Here is a 16,594-nt window from a genome sequence, read left to right on the forward strand (position 1 = left end):
CGAGCTTTTATAACCAATTGTGAGATGCAGTTCGAGCGAGCTCCAGGCGACTTCCCAACGGAACGCTCCCGTGTGGCATACACGATATCCTATTTGACGGGAAGAGCCCGGGCGTGGGCGACGGCAGAATGGGCCAGGAATTCCGCTACCTGTCACTCATTCTCCGGATTCATCGAGGCCCTGCGCAATGTTGTTCGATCCAGTTCCCACGGACCGAGAGAAGGCACGGGAGCTGTGCCATATCACCCAGGGTCGAGAGACGGTCAGCGACTACGCGATCCGCTTCCGCACTCTGGCCGCGGAAAGCGGATGGAACTCGACGGCCCTGTACGATGCTTTTCTCCGGGGTCTTTCCGGGACCATCCAGGAACAACTCATTCCCCTCGATCTTCCTGTTGAACTCGACGCTCTCATTGCGTTGGCCATCCGGACAGACAACCGACTACAGGAATGGAGGAAGCAGCGCGCAAGCCAGGGCGTGATCGTCACTCCTCCCGCATCAGTGGGCGGGCTGTCATCCCACGAGACGCACCACCAAAGATCGACCCCGGCATTGCCACTGGCTGGGACGGAACCCATGCAGCTCGGCAGGGCCAAATTGAGCGAAGAGGAAAGACAGCGTCGACGCCAGGAGGGCAGATGCTACTACTGCGGGGCGTTTGGTCATCTCCGCCTCTCCTGCCCGGAGCGGAAGGCGCTGAGGGTAAGCACCTTCTCCGTGGTCCGGCAGAAGAATAGGGTTCTACCCGTCAGGACGCTAACCTGCCAAGGCAAGGTAATCGAGCTCGGAGTGTTGATTGACTCTGGAGCCGATGAGAATCTGATTGACTGGGCTTTCGCTCGCAGCTTAGGTGTAAAGACCGAACCCTTGAACACGACCATAAAGGCTAAGGCACTTAATGGACAAGCCCTTTTCAATGTATCCTATATAACCGAACCCCTCTCACTGTCTTTTGGGACTCATCATGAACTAGTAAGACTGCATGTAGTCACCTCCCCCCTGAATCCGCTTATCCTCGGTTATCCGTGGCTAAAACATCACAACCCTGCCATAAACTGGGAGTCGGGAGATAAAGGGGTGGGCATCCCAGTGCCAAGAATCGTGTATCAAACCGAACCCTTCGATCGATTCTACACGCACTTCTCCCTCTGACTTTGCGTCGCCTGAACCAGAGTTTAGAGCTCCGGATCTAAACCAAGTACCCGTATGCTATCATCAACTCGCGGAGGTATTTAGCAAAGCCAAGGCGAGCTCCTTACCACCCCACCGTCCTTACGACTGCGCTATAGACCTATTGCCCGGGGCTACGATACCCAAGGGGAGACTTTATTCCCTTTCGGGCCCCGAAAAGAAGGCCTTAAATGACTATATTGATGCGTCACTTAAAGCGGGTCTGATCAGGCCGTCATCATCGCCTGCAGGGGCTGGTTTTTTCTTTGTGGGTAAGAAAGACGGTACCCTGCGCCCCTGCATAGATTACAGTCCCCTAAACCAGATCACTATTAAAAATCGGTATCCCCTCCCACTCATGTCGGCCGTGTTTGATCAGTTGCAGCAGGCTCAGGTATTCACCAAGTTGGATTTGCGTAACGCGTATCACCTCGTGCGCATTCGGGAAGGTGATGAGTGGAAGACGGGCTTCAACACCCCCAGGGGACACTTTGAATACCGGGTAATGCCGTTCGGCCTCACCAATGCCCCCGCGGTCTTCCAGGCCATGATCAATGACGTTCTGAGTGATTTCTTAGACCACTTCCACCTCCCCGACAATTCCTTTTCGCTGGACGGCGGAGGCTGAAGCCGCCTTCCAGGAGCTGAAGAGGCGGTTCACCACCGCTCCGATCCTCACCTTGCCCGACCCGTCTCGTCAGTTTGTGGTGGAGGTTGATGCCTCCAGTCAGGGAATCGGCGCCATCCTGTCTCAGAGATCCTAGGCCGACAACAAGCTCCATCCATGCGCCTTTTTGTCCCGACGGCTGACCCCCGCGGAGCAGAACTATGACGTCGGAGATCGAGAATTGTTGGCGGTCAAACAAGCTCTTGAAGAATGGAGACACTGGCTGGAGGGAGCCCAACATCCCTTTCTGGTTTGGACCGATCACAAGAACCTGCAATATATCAAGGAAGCCAAGCCACCTGGAGAGAAAGGACTCATATGTGAGGTTGCTGTTTGTGGACTTCAGCTCTGCCTTCAACACCATTGTGCCGCAGCGACTCATCTCCAAACTCGACGAGCTGGGCCTCAGTACCTCCCTCTGCAACTGGCTACTGGACTTCCTCTGTCAGAGGCCTCAGGTGGTGCGTGTTGGCGACAAAATCTCCGCCAGCATCACGCTGAGCACGGGGGCCCCCCAGGGCTGCGTGCTCAGTCCATTGCTCTTCACCCTGCTGACGCATGACTGCTCTGCGACCTACAGCGACAACTGCATAGTGAAGTTTGCTGACGACACGACTCTGGTGGGTCTCATCACGAAGGGCGACGAGACTCGGTACAGGGCGGAAGTTGACCTTCTGACCACGTGGTGCAGGGACAACAACCTCCTGCTGAACGTCAATAAGACCAAGGAAATCATTGTTGACTTCCGGAAGGGTCACACAACACACCTGCCGCTGATCATCGACGGTGCTGTGGTGGAGAGGGTGAGCTGGGGGTGCACATCAGTGAGGACCTCTCCTGGTCCGCAAACACCTCGTCACTGGCAAAGAAAGCTCAGCGCCGCCTGTACTTCCTGCGGAAGCTCAGGCGTGCATGTGCTATCAGGCTGTCCTGTCTACATTCTACCGTGGCACCATTGAGAGCGTCCTCACCAGTTGCATTGCTGTCTGGGGTGGTAACTGCACTGAACAGAACTTGAAGGCCCTGCAGCGCATAGTGAATACGGCTAGTAAGATTATTGGTGCTTCGCTCCCCTCCCTGAAGGACATTTAGACTTAGACTTAGACTCAACTTTATTAATCCCTTGGGATTACTCCTTCAGGGAAATTCTGTGTCCAGTAGCAGTAAAATACAAGATACACAAGAAAAACACAAGAGATCAAGATATACAGAAGATGCAGAAATACACACAGTGCAAGAGATAGCAATGAAATGTAAAAGAGGCCAAAAGATAAACTAGGCAAGAAAATTGAGGGAGGTAAAAACACTACACAGTAGTTGCCATAATATTGCGCATTGTATATTGACGTGAAGAATGTGTACAGTTATTACAAGCATCTCCATGTCCCTGTTCATGTCCATGTCACCTCCTCCCCAGTGAGGAGTTGAATAGCTTGATGGCTTGGGGGACAAAGGAGTTCTTCAGTCTGCTTGTCCTACAATTGGGGAGGAGCAGTCTCCCACTGATCCGGCTCCTCTGATTAGTGATGACAGAGTGCAGAGGGTGACTGACATTGCCTATAATGTCCAACAGTTTTTTCAGTGTCCTTGCCTCTGCCACCGTCTCCAATGAGTCCAGCTTCTTGCCGATCAGAGAGCCGGCTCGCCTGACCAGTTTGTCCAGTCTGGAGGTGTCCTTCTTGGATGTGCTGCTGCCCCAGCACACCACGGTGTAAAACAGGACACTGGCAACCACGGACTGGTAGAACATCTCCAAGAGTTTGTTGCAGATGTTAAAAGAACGTAGTCTCCTCAGGAAGTACATCCTGCTCTGTGTCTTCCTGTGAAGGTGGTTGGTGTGAGTTGACCAGTCTAGTTTTTTATCCAGCCACACCCCAAGGTACTTGTAGGAGTCCACAGCCTCCACCTCAGCCCCCTCCAACAGTACGGGCCTAGGCTTAGGCCTGTTCCTCCCAAAGTCTATGACCAGCTCCTTGGTCTTGGAGATGTTGAGCTCCAGTTGGTTGGCACGGCACCAGGTGGCGAAATCCCCCACCAGGCTCCTATACTCCTCCTCTCTATTGTCCCTGATACACCCGACAATGGCTGTGTCATCCGCGTACTTCTGTATGTGACACAGCTCAGAGTTGTAACAGAAGTCTGAGGTGTACAAGGTGAAGAGTACAGGGGCCAGCACTGTGCCCTGTGGGGCTCCAGTGCTACTGACCACAGTGTCAGAGATGGTGTCTTTTAGTCTGACGTACTGTGGCCTGTCTGTGAGGTAGCTGGAGATCCAGGTCACCATGTATGGGTCCACTCCCATCCTGTCCAGTTTGTCTCTGAGCAGGGGGGGCTGGATGGTGTTGAACGCACTGGAGAAGTCTAGGAACAGAATCCTCGCTGTGGCGCTTCCCTTATCCATGTGGGAGTGAACTCGGTGCAGTAGGTGGAGGATGGCGTCCTCCACTCCAACATCTGACTGGTATGCAAACTGCAGGCAGTCCTGAGCATGTCGCACTTGAGGTCTGAGGAGACCGAGGAAGAGCCGCTCCAATGTCTTCATCAGGTGTGAAGTGAGTGCCACCGGCCGAAAGTCATTCAGTTCACTGGGCCGGGTCTTTTTAGGAACCGGCGTGATGCAGGATGTCTTCCATAGTGTAGGCACTGTCCCCAGCTGCAGGCTGAGGTTGAAGATCCGTTGAAGTGGTTCCCCCAGTTCAGCAGCGCAGGTTTTCAGTAGTCTGGGACACACCTTGTCCGGGCCTGGTGCTTTCCTGGGTCGAAGCTTCCTCAGTTGTCCTCTGACCTGGTCTGCTGTGAAGTAAGGCAGAGCTTGTGTTGGCGTGGGGGGGCTGGAGGAGGAGAGTGGTGGTGCTGTGGTATCTGGGGTGGGGGGGCAGGAGGAGGAAGGTGGGGGTGCTGTGTCGTTTCGGGGGTGGTGTGTTGTGGAGGGAAGGAGAGATGGCTGCAGTAGAGGTGGGGGGGTCGTGGGCCGATCAAACCTATTGAAGAAGTTGTTCAGCTCGTTCGCCCTCTCCGTTGTCCCTTCAACGACCCTGGTCTTGATGTTGTGGCCCGTGATAGTCCTCACACCTTCCCAGACGGCCCTCATGTTGTTTTCCTTCAGCTTCTGCTCCACCTTTGTCCTGTAGGTGTCTTTGGCTACCCTCACACAGTGTTTTACCTCCTGCTGTGCTGCCTTCATGGCCTCCCTGTCTCTGCTCCTGAAGGCGGCTTTCTTCCTGTTCAGGACGGCTTTGACCTCCCGTGTTACCCAAGGCTTGTTATTCGGGTAGTAGCGGACTGTCTTAACAGGAGAGACCACATCCATGCAGAAGTTCAGGTAGTCCGTCAGGCAGTGTGTCAACCCCTCTATGTCCTCACGGTGCGGATCGATCAGCACATCCCAGTCTGTGGTGTTAAAACAGTCTCTCAGGACACTTTCCATCTCTGGGGTCCACTTCCTGATGGTGCGGGTCGCAACGGGCTGTTTTTTGACCAGGGGGGTGTACTCTGGTTGTAGGTGGATCAGGTTGTGGTCTGACTTCCCCAGTGGGGGGAGCGGTGTGGCCTTGTACGCATCCCTCACATTGACATACATGAGGTCTATTGTCCTGTTGTTTCTTGTGGGGCAGTCAACAGCCTGATGGAAAACGGGCAGAGTAGAGTCCAAGGTTGCATGATTAAAGTCTCCAGAGATTATTACAAAAGCATTGGGGTGCTGAGTCGTTAGCCTGGCTGTGACAGTGTGTATAGTCTCACAGGCAGTGGCTGCGTCCGCGCTCGGAGGGATGTAAACACAGATGGTAATCACGTGACTGAACTCCCTCGGCAGGTAGTATGGCCGCAAGCTAACCGCTAGCAGCTCAAGGTCCCGGCAGCACAACACAGTCTTTACAGAAACATGTCCCGGGTTACACCAGCGATGGTTCACATACACGACCAGACCCCCACCTTTCCGTTTTCCACTAGCTTTGGCGTCTCTGTCGGCTCTCACCATAGTGAATCCCTGCAGGTCCACGTTAGCATCCGGTACGAGGTGGTTTAGCCATGTCTCCGTAAAGATGAGCACGCTGCTTTCCCTGTAGGTCCGCTGGTTGTTCAGTGCCGTCAGCTCATCGATCTTGTTGGACAGGGAGTTCACATTCCCCATGATTACGGAAGGAATCGATGGTTTATATCTCCTCCGGTTCTCCGACCGCCTGGCTTTCATCTTAGCACCGGCTTTGCAGCCCCGGTACTTCCTCCTCAGCTCCACCGGGATGTCGTGTCGTAGTCCAGCTTGCCCCATTAATCTCAGCGATAACAGTTCCTCCTTCAAGTATGTGAGCAAACCGGCTCCGCGTCGCATGATGATAAAAAAGAAGTGTCCACTAACTCCGAAAAGCAGTGAATAAATAAAGAAAGCACGAGCTTAAACTTAAAAGTCAAGAGCTGACCAGTTAAAGAACAAAGAAAAATAGACAAAAAATATAAATAAATAATAAGATAAATAATCCGAAAGGTCGAAAAAAGTCAAAAAATAGTCAAAAACAAGAGAGCTACTGGAAAGGCTGCCGTCTCCTACAGCGCCGGAAGTGCAGTATACACACCTCCCATCTCGCCCGCAAGGCAACCTCGATTGCCAGAGATGTGAGTCACCCGGCTCACTCTTTGTTTGACCTTCTGCCCTCTGGGAAGAGGTACAGGAGCCTGCGCTCCCGCACCACCAGACTCGCCAACAGCTTCTTTCTCCAGGCTGTTAGGGCCCTGAACTCGCTACCCCCTTCTGCGTAGCGTGCGGCACTGTTGCGCTATTTTCGGGAATGTCTGCTGTACGCGCACTTGCTCCTTTTTTTTCTGCTCCTCTTATTTATTTATTTATTGTTGTGTTATTTATTCATTATTTATTCAGCACGCTTTTGTTGTACTTGTTTACTTGTTTGTCTGTTGTGGGCCATGTCTTGTCACCGTGGGATAGGGGGGAACGAAATTTCGGTTTCTTTGTGTGTCTTTGGCATGTGGAGAAATTGATAATAAAGCTGACTTTGACTTTGACTTTGATTGAACTCCTGCCAAGCTCGTTGGTCCCTGTTCTTTAACCGTTTCCATTTCACTTTGTCTTATAGACCGGGGGCCAAGAACATCAAACCAGATGCGTTGTCACGCATCTACAGTCCAGACCCGGTGTCCACAGAGCCAGAGCCCATTCTCCCCCCTCACTGCGTGGTGGGAGCCGTAACCTGGCCCATAGAGGACTTGGTGAAGCAGGCAAACCACGACGATCCACCCCCTAGGGGAAGTCCCGAGAATAGACTGTTTGTTCCGCCCGAGCTACGATCCCAAGTGATCCACTGGGCGCACACCTCCCGGCTCACATGTCACCCGGGCGTGCGAAGAACCCTGTACGTCATCCAACAAAGATTCTGGTGGCCCTCCATGGGGGCGGACGTCAGGGAGTATGTTGCAGCCTGTTCCATCTGTGCACGAAGTAAGAACACTCCCGGCAGCCGTGTGGGGTTGCTGCAACCTCTCTCCATTCCCTCTCGACCATGGGCCGACATCTCGGTGGATTTTGTCACGGGGCTGCCAGTGTCTAGCGGTAAGACGACGATACTCACCGTTGTGGATAGATTCTCCAAGATGGCCCACTTCATTGCCCTGCCCAAATTACCTTCGGCTAAACGTACGGCAGTAGTCCTCATGGACCACGTCTTCAGGATTCATGGATTGCCTCGGGACGTCGTGTCAGATAGGGGCCCCCAGTTCGTGTCCCGCTTTTGGAAAGCATTCTGCAAGCTTATAGGAGCCACCGTGAGCCTCACTTCGGGCTACCACCCGGAGGTGAAATGTCAAGCAGAGCGCATTAACCAGCAACTGGAAACGGGCCTCCGCTGCTTGGTAACCCAAAACCCCTCGTCGTGGAGTCAAAACCTGACCTGGGTAGAATACGCCCATAACTCCCTTCCCACCACGGCTACCGGGATGTCCCCCTTCATGTGCGTATTTGGATACCAGCCCCCGCTCTTCCCCGACAGTGAGCCGGAGGTGTCAGTTACCTCGGCGCGCGCCGTGGTGAGACGCTGTCGGCGCATCTGGGCGGCGGCCAGGGCCACGCTGGTCCACCAGGGCGACCGGGTGAAGAGGATGGCTGACCGGAGACGACGTCCGGCGCCCGCCTACCGGCCAGGCCAGCAGATCTGGCTGTCCGCCCGGGACCTTCCCCTCCAGGTGGGCTCCAGGAAGCTGGCCCCCCGTTTTGTGGGGCCGTTCCTGATCTCCAAGGTCGTCGGTCCGGCGGCTGTGCGACTCCGTCTGCCTCGGTCCCTTGCGGTGCATCCCACCTTCCACGTCGGGAAGGTCAAGCCGGTTAGGGAGAGTGGGATGGTGCCGGCTCCCCTGTGCGTCCGGTCACGTGAACCCCTGATTCCCAAGTGTGTGCACCTGCGTCAATGACCAACTGTCTTCACCTGTGTTCCCCTCCTGTGTCCATATAACCCGCGTCTTTCCCCTTGTCCAGTGCCAGTGCGTCTTGCCTTGTGAAAGAACACTAGCGATCACGAAATCCTCGAGTCCCGCCTAGAAGCCTTGTTTGATCACCCATGGTAACTTGGTTACATCGCTATCTTGTTATAATATTTCCCTCGGTTCGAGGCGCTTTGATTTCCCTTTTTTTCTCCCTCGGTTCGAGGCACCTTAGTTTCCCCTTTTTTTTCCCTCATATTGAGGTGCTTTTTGTTATTACTACCAGTGGAGACAATAAACACATCTTTGGACAGTGGAAACTGCATTCGAGTCCTCTCCCTGCTCCACGCCTGACAGTAACATTTATAATAATAATATATTCCAATTGATTTCTGTAATGTTACACCACCTGCACCGGAACTTAGAGCATGTTTCACCTAGTCTAAAGTCTCGTTTACCTTCTGTCACCAAATTACCTCACAAGTCTTTTGTCATAAAAAAAAAAAAAACAACTGACAATTAACTGTGACAAATGAGCATGTCCTAAAATGATCTTAGCGCATTTTGAGTGTGTATCAGTTTTAGATTTTCAAGCTATATATTATTGGCCCTCTTTTGTGGGATCATAGTGCATATGCAATTATCCTTTCCTGCCTGTTAACAACAAATATGCTTGTTGAGACAAACCGTTCTGTGTGATGCATAATTAGAATCATGGCAAACAGAGAGACCGGCAGGCTATTTAAATCCAATTAACTACTGAATCTTAAATATATGTCTTCAGGCAGAGAAGAAAATGTTGGAACAGCGAGAGCCATTGTGCTGACGAATTGGCAAAATAATTTGCAGTGTGACTGACAAGGGTGAAAATTGTGAAAATGATTAGTTTTTGTGGGACACATATTCTCATACCACACTGTAGGAAATAAAACAGAGAAAGCAGCTTGAAGTTATAAAATATAAAACCTCCCATATAGTAAATGGTAAAGTGGTATCAGTGTTGTGGTACTGAAGTACTTTTATGATACAAAATATATCTGCTATCTATTTTGGGGCATCTCTGTTTTTTCTCCCGCATCCTCTTCCACTGTTGCATTGTAAGGTAATATACAGTGAGAAGAATTTATTTGGTGGACCGTTTATGCAGTCTAATCCTCCATTTAAATGGATTTCATTCAACTGGCCATAATCCTTTTTGCACACTGGGAGGCTGCCCTTTACTTTTCGACTCTCTTGATCTCTCTGAGACATTATTTGGCGTGTTTCAGCTTCGATGCACAGCTTGATTATAATTGTTTGGCCTCTATGCCATCAGCCCAGGAAACAAGGACATATTTTTACATTAGGTTGCGTTATTCTTGTGAATTGGGGTGGGGCATTTATCTAAATAGATTGTGATACTGAAGTCAATGGTTGTTAATTGTTAGTTACTGTTAGCACACACTGGCGGAGCTCGAGGGGGTGTCACAGGGAGATTGGTCACCCCTGAAATATGCCTGGACTCACCCAGGTGCCAAGCCGATAAATGACTTTTGTTTCTTTTATTTTATTTGGATACTCTGAACCAAGGGTACCCAAATATTAAGCTTAAACGACCAAATATGTTTCAATAATTCAAAAGTTAGTTTACTGAAGTCAGTCAGATCAAATTTGACAATCACATAATATGACAAATAAAATGCCCCTTTCATCCAAAACAAAAATTCAAATCGTGCTGTCACTTTCAAATATTTTAAGAATAAATTATTCTTTTGATTTTTGATTAATTTAATAATCAAATACAATTTTATTTGCTTTTAAGTGTCTGAAAAAATTGCCACTTACTCCATATTAATCATTTCTCTTTTGTTTATTTGGTGATTAAAAATTAAACTGATACGCAAACTTTTGCAAATTATTATTTTATTTTATTAAACAAACGATTAATCAGTCTGCTTTCATAAAATTCTAGACCAGGGCTGTCAAAGTCATTTTTTTCACGGGCCGCATTGTAGTCATAGCTTCTTTTCGGAGGGCCATTATTACTGTCAACCCAAATAAATGTATGAGCACCTCATATTATATACAGTAAAAGCTACAAAACAAACTGTCAAATAACTCGTTTTCAAATCAGACGAGTAAAAACTGGTCAAATATTTAAAAAAAAAAGTGAAGACAATTTGCAATTCTAGTAATGACACGAATTTGATGCACAATTTGTCTTCGTGGGCCACATAAAATGATGTGGCGGGCTGTATCTGGCCCTCGGTCCTTGAGTTTGACACTTGTGTTCTAGACAAATCAGAGAATTATTATGTTTGAGAGGATAAATTCAGATGATTTGGACAATCTTCAGTTTAAAAATGGCTCTAAACGATGCCTTGATTATTAAAAAAAAACGGGACGATTAAATTGATCAACAGTTTGTTGTTGATTAATAAATTAATTTTGATACCTCAGTACAAACTAAAATATAATATTTCCATTTTGACATACATAAACAAAACATAAATGTATCAGGAGTGGGGTTAAGAATCTTTTTAGAAACATCAAAGACTTTCTGCTGGAGAAACAGACGGACTGGACAACCAAATGCTGTTTATTGCGGAAATGAGGGGATCGGGTGGCGTTGGATCTTGATCGTTGGACTGCTTGATGATCAGAAACCGGTGTGGGTGATTAACGCAATAGAAGGGGGAAGGCTGTGAATGAATGATGTTATGGTATCCATGGTGACTGTGACAGAGTGTTACCGACTGATGACACTTTCCCTATCTAACATCATGTATAAAACCAGAGGCGGGGTAAGAGGGGCCCACCTGACGGGGGGAGTGACCACTGGACTGTCAGTAAAGAGAAGGGTTCCTTGCACAGAGCCTAGAGGGACACCTTGGTGTCTCTTCATACCTTTATGATTTTGAAAAGGCCCATAACGCTTCGTCGGCAAGACAGTGGTATGTTTCATTGTGACTACGTCTACTTCACAGTTTTGCTTTGTGGTTCAAATCTCCACTCGGATCTTCCTGTTCTCACCGCATTTGCCAAGGTTGTTACACACCCTCCAAGCAGTGGATTGCAGGAGTTTATTTTCCTCATTATCAATCAAAAACATCGTCAGCTCTATGTTGACTTTCAGCCCAGTGCATGTTTGCATATATTTGGCTGATTGTCATGCTCTGTGTGCTTTTCAACCACAGCATGGTGCTCTGTTCAAAGAAAAAAACCTGTTTCCTGCAAATACGACCTTCAGGGAACCATGTCGGTCCTGGGAAAAACGTTTATAGAATTTATCCTTTATCTTGCTTGGAATTGTTTCTGGTAATAGTAGATATTCTCAAGAGAATAAAGTGACAACAGTCAGTCATTTTGTTTCTGCATACTCAGCAGCATCTCCTTGCTTCACTTCTCTGACATATAATATACTACAATATTGACACAAGTTGAAAAGTCAGGTGGGACATGGGCTGCACTCTTGAGCTCTTTTTCCATCCATCAAATTTGTATTTAGAGAATATTACAAAGACCTGGTATTGCATTGCAATGCTTTGGTTATACGATTTGGAATTTAACCAAGGATTTGGGGAAAATATGCCCCTCAAGTCATTTGACTCAAATTAATTTGATCCTAGCATGTCATTTTAACATTCGCCAAAAGCAATGTCAAAAAGGCGGATAACCACAGAAGCAGAAAAAGCTGTGGGAGCGGGGAATGAAAGGAAAAACAGCAAACCAGATTAAAGATAAAAGCCTTTTGAGTTTCCTGATGCACTACCAAAAACAAGAAGCAGATTAGCCCGGTCAATATTCCTGTATGATAATAATTAATAATAGTAATAATATTTAGGGATGTTCGATACCACTTTGTTTCAGACCGATGCCATACGAGTACCGTAATTTCCGGACTATAAACCGCAACTTTTTTCCAAAATTTTGAACCCTGCGGCTTACAGTCAGGTGATATATATAAGATTTTTTTCGTGATTTTTGTGATGACTTGATCACTTTTATACACTCGTAAAAAGGCTGTGGACCACTGTTGTGCGGTATCTTGAAGAAAAAAACAACAAAATACTATTTTGAAACACTACTATGACTGCTGCTTATTCTGGCTGTCTTGCTTGTGACTATTATGAGCTTTAGTAGGAATGCACGCTAGGTGACCTGCGTCAAAGGGCTCTAAACCAGGGGTGTCAAATTCGTTTCTTTCGCGGGCCGCATTGTAGTCATAGCTTCTTTCGGAGGGCCATTATGACTGTCAACCCAAATAAATGTATGAGCACCTCATATTATATACAGTAAAAGCTACAAAACAAACTGACAAATAACTCGTTTTCAAATCAGACGAGTAAAAACTGGTCAAATATTTTTAAAAAAAGATATTATTAAAAGTGAAGACAATTTGCAATTCTAGTAATGACACACGAATTTGATGCACAATTTGTCTTCGCGGGCCACATAGAATGATGTGGCGGGCCGTATCTGGCCCCCGGGCCTTGAGTTTGACCCCTGTGCTCTAAACCCTTTTTCTTAGGCTGCCATGTGACTCAGGGATTACACAAAGCAGTGGCGCTGTTTGGACCATCTGCATTGTATTAAAACCCAATCAATCAGCATTTAAATTCAATTCTTCTGACATTTTGCTCACCAAAAACAAGTTGTAATGAATGTGAACTTTTAATGCATTTTATTCAGAAGGTTATTTTGAACCCTGAGGCTTAAATTGATTTTTACGGCCTCCAGGGGGCGCTCTAGCAGGAAGCAAAAGCGAGACAGATGAAGAAGAGATAATGCGCCGAAGAAGACGTGCTAGTTTGTGTTTTGAACATTTCGCGCATCACGCAGAACGCGATCAAGACGGACATTACTGAAAGGAAGCTTTTATACACAAACCGTCATTATGGGGGACAAAAGAAATGCATATGATGCCGCTTTTAAGCTAAAGGCAGTCGATATTGATGACATTGTGTTGCGGCACCCTTTTCTTTATTTCGTGGTCCCGTCTACCCTGGAGCTATATGTGTCGCTCGCTAGTTTAATGTAATTTAGCGCTTCGTGCATGAATAAGATTAGCATGAACAGACCCTCATCACACTCGAAGAAATGCATAAAAGCGACGATGAAAGAGAGACTGAGAAAGTGTGAGGCGAAGGATATCTAACGCTATTCCAATCGGACATTGAGGAAGACTTCGATGGTTTCAGTGCACAGGAGGAAGATGAAGACGATGAAGCTCTTTTTTTTAACTTTTACTTTAACCAGCCCTGTTGGTGCTGTGCTACCGTGTTGCTGCTGTGTTACCGCCGCGTCTCAGTGACTTTTACCGGTATGTTTTATTTAATCAAACCCTATTAGTGCTGTGTTACTTCCGTGTTGCTGCGGTATTCCGTGTTGCTGCGGTCACAGGCAGTGTTTGGAAAGAAATGTTAAGGTATGTTATTAAAACTTTAAAAAAGCTTTCTGTGTCCAGTCTTTCTTTGTTAATAACTCGCGTGCACACTTCCGTGTTGCTGCGGTACTACTGCTGCGTCACAGGCAATGTTTAGAAAGACATGTTAAAGTATGTTATTCAAACTTTAAAAAGGCTTTCTGTGTACTGTCTTTCTTTGTAAAAAACTCGTGTGCACGTGCGGCTTATAGTCCGGTGCGGCTTGTGTAAGAAAAAAACTAAAATATCCCCGAATTTTAGCTGGTGCGGCTTATAGTCCGGTGCGGTTTATAGTACGGAAATTACGGTACTCAGTTCTCAGTCACCAATACTAAGCACCTTTTGTTATGTAAATATTCTTAAAAAAACAATTACAGATAATTTTTTAATATTCTTATAAGGCATTTTTCCTTAAAATTGCACGAAAAATATTGACAATTTTCTATTCTAATTTCTAGTTTCTCATCATAAAATTACCGCAATAGGGCAGTCAATACTGGTATCAGCTAACGTTGCGAGTACCGATATTGCGAAATAAGGCTGGTATCAGCACAGATACCATTCTGGACTTTGAAGCGTCGACATTAAAGGCGCTCGGACTGCTACGTCCTGAAACGTCGCCGACCTCACCCGCTATTCCTCCCCCGGTTGGGAGCCGTCGGAAACGGTGTGCGAGGAGGCAAAAGAGGGGCAAGCGCGGAGGCGTCCGGGCCAGGCTGGCGGCCAACCCAGCGCGACCGGCGGTGCCCTCCATTCTTCTGGCGAATGTTCGATCGCTGGACAACAAAATGGATTACGTTCGCCTGCTGAGGTCTACGAACCGGACGGTGCGGAACTGCTGTGTGCTCGTGTTCACCGAGACCCGGTTGAGTGACAACATTCCGGACTCTGCAGTGCATCTGGAGCGGCTAGCGTGCTATCGGGCGGACCGTGCCATTGTACGAGGGGGAAAGTCGCGTGGAGGTGGAATATGCGTCTACATCCGAGAAGAATGGTGCCGGGACTCTGTGGTGGTATGTAAGCACTGCTCGCCGCTTGTGGAGTTTGTGATCATTAAGTGCCGTCCTTTTTATCTGCCGAGGGAATTTACCGCGATTCTGCTAGTCGCGGTATACATCCCGCCTTCCAACATCGAAGGAGACAGGATCGCGGCGCTTGGTGAACTATACCAGGCTGTCAGTGAACAGCAAACAGCGCACCCTGACGGTTTCACCATCTTCGCTGGAGACTTCAATCATGCCAACCTGAAGTCTGTTTTCCCGAGGCTTCACCAGCATGTTCCCTTTCCGACACGTGGAGACAGCTTCCTGGACCTAGTCTACTCGGCGCAAAAGGGAGCTTTCAAAGCCACCCCCCTCCCCCATCTGGGGCTTTCTGACCATCTCACCGGTTTGCTTTTGCCCGCATACAGACAATTGGTAAAGGCATCCAGGCCGGTTCGGAGGCAGGTTCGAGTGTGGCCTGAGGGTGCCTCCGATGCACTTCGTGACTGCTTCGACACCACTGACTGGGACTTATTTAAGCAGGCAGCCACCTACAACGATTGGACGGACATAGAGGAGTATACTGACTCTGTTACCTCTTACATCACAAAGTGCATCGATGATGTGACTTGCTCGAAATCCGTCGTCACTCGCGCGAACTGGAAGCCGTGGCTGACGGGGGCTGTCCTCAGACTGTTGAGGGCCAGGGACAAGGCTTTCAGAGCGGGGGATGAGGCTGGCTTGAGGACAGCGAGGGCCAACCTGTCCCGAGGCATCAAAGAAGCGAAGAAGGCGTTCTCGTGCAAGGTCTCCACCCACTTCAAGGACAGCAAGGACGCACGTAGCCTTTGGCGGGGCATTCAGACCATCACGGACTACAAGCCCGCGCCGAGGAGCTGTGAGGGCGACGTCCGTCTGCTGAACGATCTGAACCGCTTCTTTGCTCGCTTCGACGCCCAGAACAGCACTTGCCCACTGAAGTCCACTCCCCCCCCACACGAGCAGCCCCTGCGCCTCTCTGCCGACGGTGTGAGGAGGGCGCTTGCCGCTATTGACACCCGTAAGGCGGCGGGCCCTGACAACATCCCGGGTCGAGCGCTGAAGGACTGTGCTGGGGAGCTGTCGGGTGTCTTCACGGACATCTTTAACGTTTCCCTGCAGCAGGCCATCGTCCCCTCGTGTTTCAAGGCTGCCACCATCGTTCCTGTGCCAAAGAAACCTGCGCCGTCCTGCTTCAATGACTACCGCCCTGTGGCACTGACGCCCATCATCATGAAGTGCTTTGAGCGGCTGGTCATGGAGCACATCAAGTCCGTTCTCCCCCCCACCATTGACCCTTTCCAGTTTGCGTACCGTGCCAAGCGGTCCTCTGAGGATGCCATCTGCTCTGCCCTCCACTCGGCCCTCACCCACCTGGAGAGAAAGGACTCATATGTGAGGTTGCTGTTTGTGGACTTCAGCTCTGCCTTCAACACCATTGTGCCGCAGCGACTCATCTGCAAACTCGACGAGCTGGGCCTCAGTACCTCCCTCTGCAACTGGATACTGGACTTCCTCTGTCAGAGGCCTCAGGTGGTGCGTGTTGGCGACAAAATCTCCGCCAGCATCACGCTGAGCACGGGAGCCCCCCAGGGCTGCGTGCTCAGTCCATTGCTCTTCACCCTGCTGACGCATGACTGCACTGCGACCTACAGCGACAACCGCATAGTGAAGTTTGCTGACGAAACGACTCTGGTGGGTCTCATCACGAAGGGCGACGAGACTCGGTACAGGTCGGAAGTTGACCTTCTGACCACGTGGTGCAGGGACAACAACCTCCTGCTGAACGTCAATAAGACCAAGGAAATGATTGTTGACTTCCGGAAGGGTCACACAACACACCTGCCGCTGATCATCGACGGTGCTGTGGTGGAGAGGGTGAGCTGCACCAAGTTCCTGGGGGTGCA

The sequence above is a fragment of the Syngnathus scovelli genome, chromosome 22 (assembly GCF_024217435.2).
Source record: "Syngnathus scovelli strain Florida chromosome 22, RoL_Ssco_1.2, whole genome shotgun sequence".
Lineage (NCBI taxonomy): Eukaryota > Metazoa > Chordata > Actinopteri > Syngnathiformes > Syngnathidae > Syngnathus > Syngnathus scovelli.